Source organism: Oratosquilla oratoria, chromosome 5 (genome assembly GCF_046742065.1).
Source record: "Oratosquilla oratoria isolate Oo_2021 chromosome 5, ASM4674206v1, whole genome shotgun sequence".
Classification (NCBI taxonomy): Eukaryota; Metazoa; Arthropoda; class Malacostraca; order Stomatopoda; family Squillidae; genus Oratosquilla; species Oratosquilla oratoria.
Window position 1 is genome coordinate 7,854,991 of NC_134781.1, and position 10,000 is coordinate 7,864,990.

Genomic DNA, 10,000 nt, shown 5'->3' on the forward strand with positions numbered 1-10,000 from the left:
ATATTCTTAAGTCAATGAAACCGAAAACAAACAAATTGCTGCATTCCTGTTCTTTCAATTGATCCTTTTGTTATCTGGTTTGCTTTGTATATTCATTTTGTTCACAAAGAGGATGTCATGAAAAGTTCCCCAGGTAGAGAAAAAGGACTACAAATTACCTTTATTACTATCTAACTTGACCTGTAATTAGTTTTTTCTTTCAATTACGTGTCGCATGTCACGCTAGACATGATTAACTATGTTTTCGTGGGTCTTCATACTAGCTGGCTGTCATTCGGCTATTATGATTTACATGTGTGAGTAAACATTAAGCCCTGCAAATTATTTTAGGACTTAGATATCGTCTTCCTTTAACCAGGTGGTGGAGTGAGTGATTCTATTTCAATCTATGTCAACTAAATCTATTCTTTAGCATATATCTCCTTATATACATCTATCTCTCTATTGTATATTAAGGGCCTCTTCTCTTTTATACCTACTCCCACCAAATCCATTCCCATCCACAACCCATTGTTTCACTTTCATCTTACATAATGAGATGATATCTACTTGTATCATGGACATTTTGGGGTATCTGTGTATGATTTACTTATCATGAACTAAAATCAGCTCCAGAGGTTATTGTCCTTGGATGAACAACCCCCACCCCGCCCGCCTACCTCTCCATCCCCCCAAATCGTCGAAGTGACTCGCCAGCCTATTTGGTGACATAACAGAAACTACTATCGCCTCTTATCCTCCACCGGTATTTCTCTCTCTCGTCTCACATGACTTTGCTTTTCGACGTCCACACTCACTTTTACATCAAACGATTGTCATTTACTAGCGTCATGGAAGTTTGTACTCTACCTTCCCACCCCTGTTTGCCATGTTACGATTCAATTTAATTTTGCTATGCATGTCTGAATCGGTTTGGGTAAATATTTGTTTTGGAATCCTGTAACGTCTATTAAACTGAGAGGAGACCATCAATTATGAATCAACAAGTTATATGGAATTACTGGAGAGAAAAGCTATATATTCTTCTTCCTGCTATTCACGGTCTATAATTACCTTTCTTTACACTTTTGATAGTACATAAACACAGATATAACATAAAGAAGGGGGAGGGAATCAATGGGAAGAGCCCTAAGAGGGAGATAGGCCTCCTACATAAGTCTGGAGTCATATTACGCAGACACTGAAGGGTTGCCAAGAAGAACATCGATGATGATTGATATGGTTTAACGTCACAAACTTCCCCTATCGAAAGGCTAAGACGGCTCCCCTCACAGAGGACTTTGTAGCGTGGAATCCAATGAACCATGCCCTTGGTTCAACTTCGCCGGTGGCAGGATTCAAACCGCCATCCCCTCGACTTTCGCTGCAAGTAACGACGCCCTAAACCACTCCGCCAGCGAGCTGAAGAACATGAACATTTGTATTTGCTTAGTCTGCTAAAAGCCGATTTTACTCAGTCGAAGGAAACCCTTAACACAGTGGCTATTAACCTTTTTCACTGCCCGTACCCCTTGGCATCTCTGAAAAAAATTCTCGCAGACCCATCCAATTTAAATACACTGCAAAAATATGAAAAGAATAGTGATACAAACCTTGCTTTGCTTTCTCATGGAAAATATAGAGTACCATTGCACTGGCTATCTTGTCTCGTACCCCCAGATTGAAGGTTTCGTACCCCTTGTGGGTACAGGTACCCCAGGTTAAGAACCACTAGCTTAACATAACGAGAGGCTACAAACTTGGACAAGGGGGAACTAAGAAACGGGTGTTATTCCACCCAAGTACCAAGAACAGTCGGGTTTATTAATTGAAGAATCGACCTGCAGTAAAGGTCGATTCCACCGATCGATTAATCGACGTCCCAGTTGGAGTAGAGTTCATTCCTGCAGTGAATTAAATTATTTGGCCTGCCAGAAAAATTAGTCTGCATTCCTTGGAGGACACAGAGTGTATACGTGCAAATCTCAGCTTTTGATTAACGTGTGTCTTTACCATAAATGAAAAGGTTTAAGGCCTTTAACATGGCTACTTTTCTTATATATTCTGCTTTCATAATTACCGTTTGAGTGTATTCGGTAGAAAGCCGACTCTAGATAATACGTGGACCTAGAATGACCGTGACCCATAATTTGGTCCAAGGCTTCACATCTCGTTTTTTTTTTTCACAGATACGGAATGTATCGCTGTTGACGCCGCTCATAATCCTATTAACCTTTCATCAATGATGTATTGGCGTCATAATAAAAACCCAAAATGAGTCACCATACTAAAGAGGCTATTAATCCATCTGACCTTTCATCAATGACGTAGTGATGACGTCACCATAGATACCCAAAGTGCGTCACCAAACTGAAGGTGCGATTAACCCATCTGACCCTTCACAAATGACATACTGGTGACGTGACAACCAGAACACAGGGCACATGACCCTATCCAAGACCTTAATGATCTATTTGACCTTTTATTCTTATTACTATTACGTATTAGTGACTTCACAGAACATTGGTGACGACGCAATATTTTTTTCTGAGTTTGTGTGTTTGTCACATTTGTATTTTATCCTCCAATCTATACGAAAGAATTGGACTCCTTTATTTGTGATAATCAAATATCTATTGCAGATGACATTCAGGAAAGGCTATGCCATTTTGTGACAGTCCTTTGCCTTTGTATATTTGATGTCAATCATCAATATAAAAGAAAAATTCTTCTGGTTGATTAATATTAGCAAACCAGAGAAATAAAACTGTAAATGAAACTGTAATATCTTTTATACACGCGTACACACGCACACAGGTACACACACACACACAAACACACACACACACACACACACACACACACACACACACACACACACACACACACACACACACACACACACACACACACACACACACACACACACACACACACACACACACACACACACACACACACACACACACACACACACACACACACACACACACACACGACTCGGTGGCACAGTTGGTAGAGCGCTGAACTGGGAAGCAGAAGTGCTCCCAGTAACCAGTTCGAATCCTGCCCAGGGCCGAAATTATTTCGGTATCGCTGTGCCTCGGGTCGTTACTCTGACTCTCGTGGGCGGGGAGTTAGGGGTGTGTGTGTGTGCAAGGTCATAGCATTACCCATAGATCGGACCTACGAGCTCTGAGCTCTCTTCCAGGAGGGAAATAGCTGTCGATCACGAGTCCAACACGTGATCCAAGACCAAGACCAAGTGAATACACACACACACACACACACACACACACACACACACACACACACACACACACACACACACACACACACACACACACACACACACACACACACACACACACACACACACACACACACACACACACACACACACACACACACACACGTACATACACAAACACACACACGCAAACACACACACACACACACAAACGCATACACACACAAACACGTCAGACTTCACCGAGGTCAGACATGTCGGCTGATGGCTGGCGCCTTTGGCTACCAAGGGTCAGTGTGTTGACCCCTTCCCTTCCTGTAGTTACTTATAAGATCAGTGTGTGATGTTGTTCAAGTGTTGCTTCAAGTGAACGGCTATTCATTTTTTTTTTATATATAGTGACGCTCCTCACTGAGTGGCGATTATAGTGTACTACCTACTAGTTAAGATGGCTACTCCCACCCGTCTACACTACAGTGTAGGCAAACTGCTTCAATTAAGATCAGGGTGTGGTTACCCTCCCTCACCTGTGATTAGATATCTCAAAGAACTTCGGCTATTTCGTAACCGTGGACGCAGAGCGGAACGCAACCATCATAGAAACATTTAGATAGTTAGAACGAGGAGAGTGAGAACAGTGATCATGGCGAAGTCTGTCACGGAACGCAGGATCATTGAGGTCCCAAGCCTTTTTTTTTTTTTTTTTTTTTTTTTTTTTTTTCTAACGTTACCTCTCTGTGTAACAAAGTTGATGAACTCACTGATACTCTTTTGTCACTTAATGTGGGTGTTGTTGCAGTTACAGAAGCATGGCAAATAGTACCCGAAATTTGCCAAATTGGGAATTACGTCCTCCATCACAACCGTAGAAATGAGAGGCGAGGTGGTGAGGTGGCCGTGTACTCCCTGAAAGATTTAAATGCCTCTGAGTTACCCGTCGACATCCCTGAGGGCCTAGAAACCATATAGTTGCAGTTAACCCCACCCTCACACTCTCGCCACACAGGCTCCATCATTCTGTGTGTAGTGTACCACCACCCACGAGCTCCATCGGCCGACGCTTTGGTGGAACATATTATTAATACAGCAGACAGTCTCAGGGCAAAATACCCCGGTGCTAGGCTGGTCCTATGTGGGGATTTCAATGAGTTAGACACCAGTGATATTCAAGAATATCTACATATATCACAACACGTCAACTTCCCCACACAAGGCGTCAATACGCTTGACCTCATCCTTAGTGACATGGGTGAACTGTACCTCCCCCCGCAATCCCTCCCCCTAGTTGGTCGGTCCACCCATTCGTCCATCCTGTGGTTACCGGCCGGCACGACTTCGTTGGCACTCAGCACCACCACCTGCCTTCACAGGCCTATGCCCGACTCACACTTGCGTGAATTTGGACAATGGATTACTCAACATCCATGGACAGAGGTGCTTGCAGTGGAGGGAGTTCAGGAGAAGTGGGACATCTATATCAATATAATTACGCAGACCTTCCATAGTCATTTCCCTTTGAAGCAAATGCGGACGCACTCAGCCGATGCCCCATGGGTTACTTCCAGGATTAAGAGACTGATTCAACGGCGTGCTAATTTTTTTTTACACTGTCATAAACCTTTTTAGACAACTCCGGAACAAAGTCATATGGGACATAAAAAGAGCCAAGAAGATGTACTTCCCCAACAAGATCAAGTACTTACAGCAGAACAGCAGCATGTGGTTTAGCAGGGTCAAAAGCTTGTGTGGTATGAGGCAGGCATCTGACATCCCCCTCTTGTCACAATTCCCACCAAAACTTGTGGTTGAGCAAGTAAATGACCATTTCGCCTCCATCTGTCAAACGCTGCCCGGCATTAACCTCTCTCTTCTCCCTGCCTTCCTCCCCTCCCCTTCTCCCCCCACAGTACATGTTTTTCAATTTGTCAAGAAGCTCACTAATATCAAACCAAAGCGGGCATCTACACCCGTAGACTCACGCCTCACTTAAGCAGAGCAAATGTCCCACGGATTGGAAGACAGGCTTCATTGCTCCCATCCCCAAATATCCCAATCCCTAATCCTTTAGTGATCTTAGACCCATTACTATCACTCTTATTCCTAGTCTTATTTGTGAGGACTTTGTCTTCCAGTGGGCATACTCCAAAGTCGGCACATTCATTAATGCCCAGCAGTCTGGTAACGTGAAAACATCCTCCACCATTCACTATCTTATCAGCTTCCTTGACTTTATCTATAAAAATCCAGAGCAGGGAAAGACTTCACTTACAGTGGTGTTCATTGGCTTCAAGAAAGCATTCAATCTTGTAGATCATACCACTATCATCACCAAAGCCATCCACCTTGGCCTTCCTACGTCCTTGGTGGCTTGGCTGTCTGACTTCCTGACAGACCGTTGTCAAGCTGTCAGATATCAAGGACAGATCTCTGCAGTCCAGCATCTCTCCTGTGGGGTACCTCAGGAAACAAGAATGGGGCCACTGTGTTTCCTGATACTCATCAACGATGCCCTGGAAGGCATACCGCACAGGTGAGATATATTAATGACTGCACGGTGGGGATCCCTGTGTCCAACACTGGCCTGAACTACGAACCATTGCAGGACACGTTGGAGAAGCTACACACATGAACAGTGTACAACAGAGTCTCCATCAACCACAAGAAAACTGTGGTAATGCCCTTCCACACCTCCAATGATGTTCTCTTCCCTCCCCTGCTGACAATTGACGACCAACCCCTACAAGTGGTCCAGTCAACTAAGCTGCTGGGGATTACCATCGACAACAAGTTTACCTGGAAGAACACCGCCAACACCGTCAGGGCAGCCTCCTACAAGCTGTATATGCTGCGTCGACTGAGTTCATTAGAGGCACAGGCTGAAGATCTCAAGACCATCTACACTTCCTTCATTTTACCCAAGTTGATGTACGCATCACCCTCGTGGACCTCCTCACTCACTATGACGCAGCATCGTCAGCTGGAGAAAGTGCAAAAAAGAGCCTGCCGCACAATCCTTGGCAAAGATTACACCACCTACCAGCACGTTCTCACCACACTTGGACTACCCACCCTTGCTGACCGCTATCTTCAGAGTCTGAGGTCATTTGCGGTCACCCTGGTTAAACACGAGTCCAACACGTGATCCAAAGACTAAAGTGAATACACACACACATACAAAAACGGGAGCGCGCACACACACACAAACACACACATACACACACACACACACACACACACACACACACACACACACACACACACACACACACACACACACACACACACACACACACACACACACACACACACACACACACACACACACACACAAACACACAATGCATACACTCACATACATACATCATTAACTTCTTATAGTAGTGGTACCAAAACCGACAGCAAAGTAAGCGGTCTTGAGGGTGTTTCTCACCCAGAGCTGAAAGGCATCACAGCACTGCAAGCCGATAGCCCGCTCTGTTGGGAAAAAGTTGATTGTGTGTGTGTGTGTGTGTGTGTGTGTGTGTGTGTGTGTGTGTGTGTGTGTGTGTGTGTGTGTGTGTGTGTGTGTGTGTGTGTGTGTGTGTGTGTGTGTGTGTGTGTGTGTGTGTGTGTGTGTGTGTGTGTGTGTGTGTGTGTGTGTGTGTGTGTGTGTGTGTGTGTGTGTGTGTGTGTGTGTGTAAATGTGTGCGTTTGCGTTTTGGGTCTATGTATACATGTGCGAATGTGCAAATGCTTCTGTATACCTGTTGGTCTTTAGACACAGAAGACTCCTCTATTACCTTTCTGGCAAGCACAAATACTACTTCCCGGGGTCACTAAGTCCAAGCGTAACACCAGTCGTCTGAGACTGTCAACAAAGATTAAACTGAATCATCTGTAGGACAGAGAAAAATCCCGAAGTGTCTTCAGGGTTGACCTAATGCCTCATCGTTTCAATTTCATTTAAAGACAGATAACGGATTGGATATTCCACATAATACGGTATATCTTTCCCCTTATATATATATCCATATCAGTTGCACATAAAAGAAAAACTTTCAGCAGAAATTTTTATCAAGTTCTGATACAATAGAAAATATTAAACGTAGCCTATATCAACGCCTTCCATACTGACTGACATATTTTTCATTTTGGCTAAGTGAGATCTTCTCATATGTTAACTGCTTCATGTCTCGATCCCAAGTCTTTGGATTATAGTTATGATCTATTCAAGTCTAATTTTCTTGTTTGTTTGTTTGTTTTTCTGATACCCCTGTAGATAATTCCTTTCAATGGTGTCTTAAGCTGGTTGATGTCCTTACATCCAAATTGGGCACTCTTGACTATAGGTGTGTTTAGGCCCAGGCCAGCAAAATTGTAGTTGAAACATAAAATTCTCTTTCCCATTCAGAGTGGGTTGATCATGGCATTATCACTTTAGATAGATTCCCCCTTATTTTGGAGTTTCTTTTATACATCATTTTTTAGCGCCTTTTGAGAGAAGAGCTGCCTCTTCTCTCAGCTATAAGACAGATGAGACCCTACTATCTTTCGCAACAAGGTTTTCATGTAAACTTAGGGAAATGCCTTCTGGTTTCTTGTGTATTAGCAATGCTCAGCAACATGCCAATGTTCCTAGTTCTCCTCCTCCACCCCCTCAGTGCCCACTCACAGCTCCCCTTCCTCTACATTTACCCCTCTTGTACTCACATGTACCTATTGTAACAAGTCAGGTCATTCGAGTGACTTTTGTTTTTGTCGTAAGCGTGATGTACACAAGTCAAGGCAGTCCCTGTATCGAATGTTTTTCTAATGTGTCTCATGACCTCTCTAGAGTAGAGCCGCGGGATAAACTTAGCTACTGTCATATCCATGCTCATTGTAAACACTAGACCGATCAGTGTTTCAAGGTTTTGAATCTTAGAGCTGAGACTTCTCATCAACCTAGACAATGTCCGTCCCATTTTCACAAGCGACCGTTTCACAACCCAAAGACTTGACCAGTAGCGTTAGGTCACAGATCATTCCTTTGGTGCCTGCTGAGTCCTCTCAGTTACTCACCTTCCAATTTCTTACAGGGAATACACCTATTTCAGTCACTGTATATTCTAGTGCAGAATGTAGTCTCATAAGTAGAAAAGCTTATTATGCTCTCCTGGGTTTGACCAGTCTCCCTTTATCTCCTTTTTGTAATAGTTTGCATTCTGTACAAGGTTCCCCCGTACCTATTCTTGGGTCTGTTTGCATTCCTTTAAGGTTTTCCTCACATGCTACAGTTTTCCATGTCACTTTTGTTGTTGTACCTGGTCTTGCACTTATGCGTGATTGCCTCTTGGGCATCGATAATCTTACAGCTCACGGCATTGATATATCTCCTAATTGCCGTGTAGTGACTTTTCGTGAATCTGTTATTCCTGCAACAGTTAGGCCAGTTTTCATTTATGACTCCCCTCCTGTGCATGATCAGGTCGTTCAGTTGCCTTCGAAGGGACCTCCTCGCTTTAACTCTCCTATTCTTTCTTGTGCTGCTGTTGTTGTAGGAGAGCATTTTATTGAACCTTCAAGTGCAGCTCGAGTTCTGGTGCGCATTTATGGTGCTCTAAATGGGTCTGACGTTTTATCTCACCTTGATTATGTTCGTGTTCGTCGCATGGCTTTGGAATGGCCTCTCTCCACTGTTCGCAAGGATCATGTTACCACAGCTATGGTAACCAACGTCACGTGTGCTCTGTCACTCTCTCCTGACAGTCACCTAGGCTCCTTTGAAAGAGTTGACGTTAATGTTTTCCAGGATTCGTATCCTATCATTGTAGCTTCTATGCTACAGTCTCCAGAAGAAAGTGACACGGCTCATTTGGCCTCCAAATTTGCAACATTTGTGGGTAAGATTGATTTTCCTGTTGAGACATCTCGTCTCATTAAACTGTTAGTGACCCACCGTCAGGCTTTGGCTTTGCCTGGTGATCCGTTAGGACTTACAGATCGTGTGGTTCATAGAATTGATCTTCAGCCACGTGCTCGTCCTGTTTACGTTCCCTCTTACAGGTTGCCTCACTCTCATTCGCTTATAGCACAGTCCTTGGTTGACGACATGTTACGTGAAGACATTGTACAAGAGTCTCACTCGGAGTGGAATTCGCCACTCCTCCTGGCGCCTAAGAAGGATGGATCTTTCCGTCCTGTTATTGATTATAGGCGAGTTAACAAGATCACAATTCTAGATCCTTACCATTTGCCTGTATTAAGTGACCTTCTCCAGTCCATTGGCACTGGTAATATGGTGTTCAACACTTTAGACTTGGAAGAGGGTAATTGGCATATACCCCTGGAGGAGAAGTTTCGTAAGGTCACGGCCTTCTCTACTTCCAATGGACATTATGAATGGCTTCGTTGCTCCATGGGGTTGCGAAATGCTCCCTTGACTTGCTAGAGCTTGATTAACTCCATTTTTTATGGCATAGTAGGCAACGGACTTTTTATTTACCTGGATGATTTAATATCAGTTTCCAAAGATGTGGAGAGCCACTTCACTAAGTTGTCCATGGTTTTCCAACAGTTTGCTGATGCTGGATTGAAACCCAATTTACCCAAATGTTCTTTTCTTAAGCCTAGCATCCAATTCCAAGGTCATGTTGCAGACAAACATGATATTCACACTACTGACGATAAGGTCAAGGAGGTTAGGGACTTCCCTACACCTGAATCAGTTAAGCATGTACGTTCATTCCTTGGTCTGGCAGGGTGTTATCAAAATTTTGCTTTAATTGCTTTCCCTCTAACGCGTTACCTCAG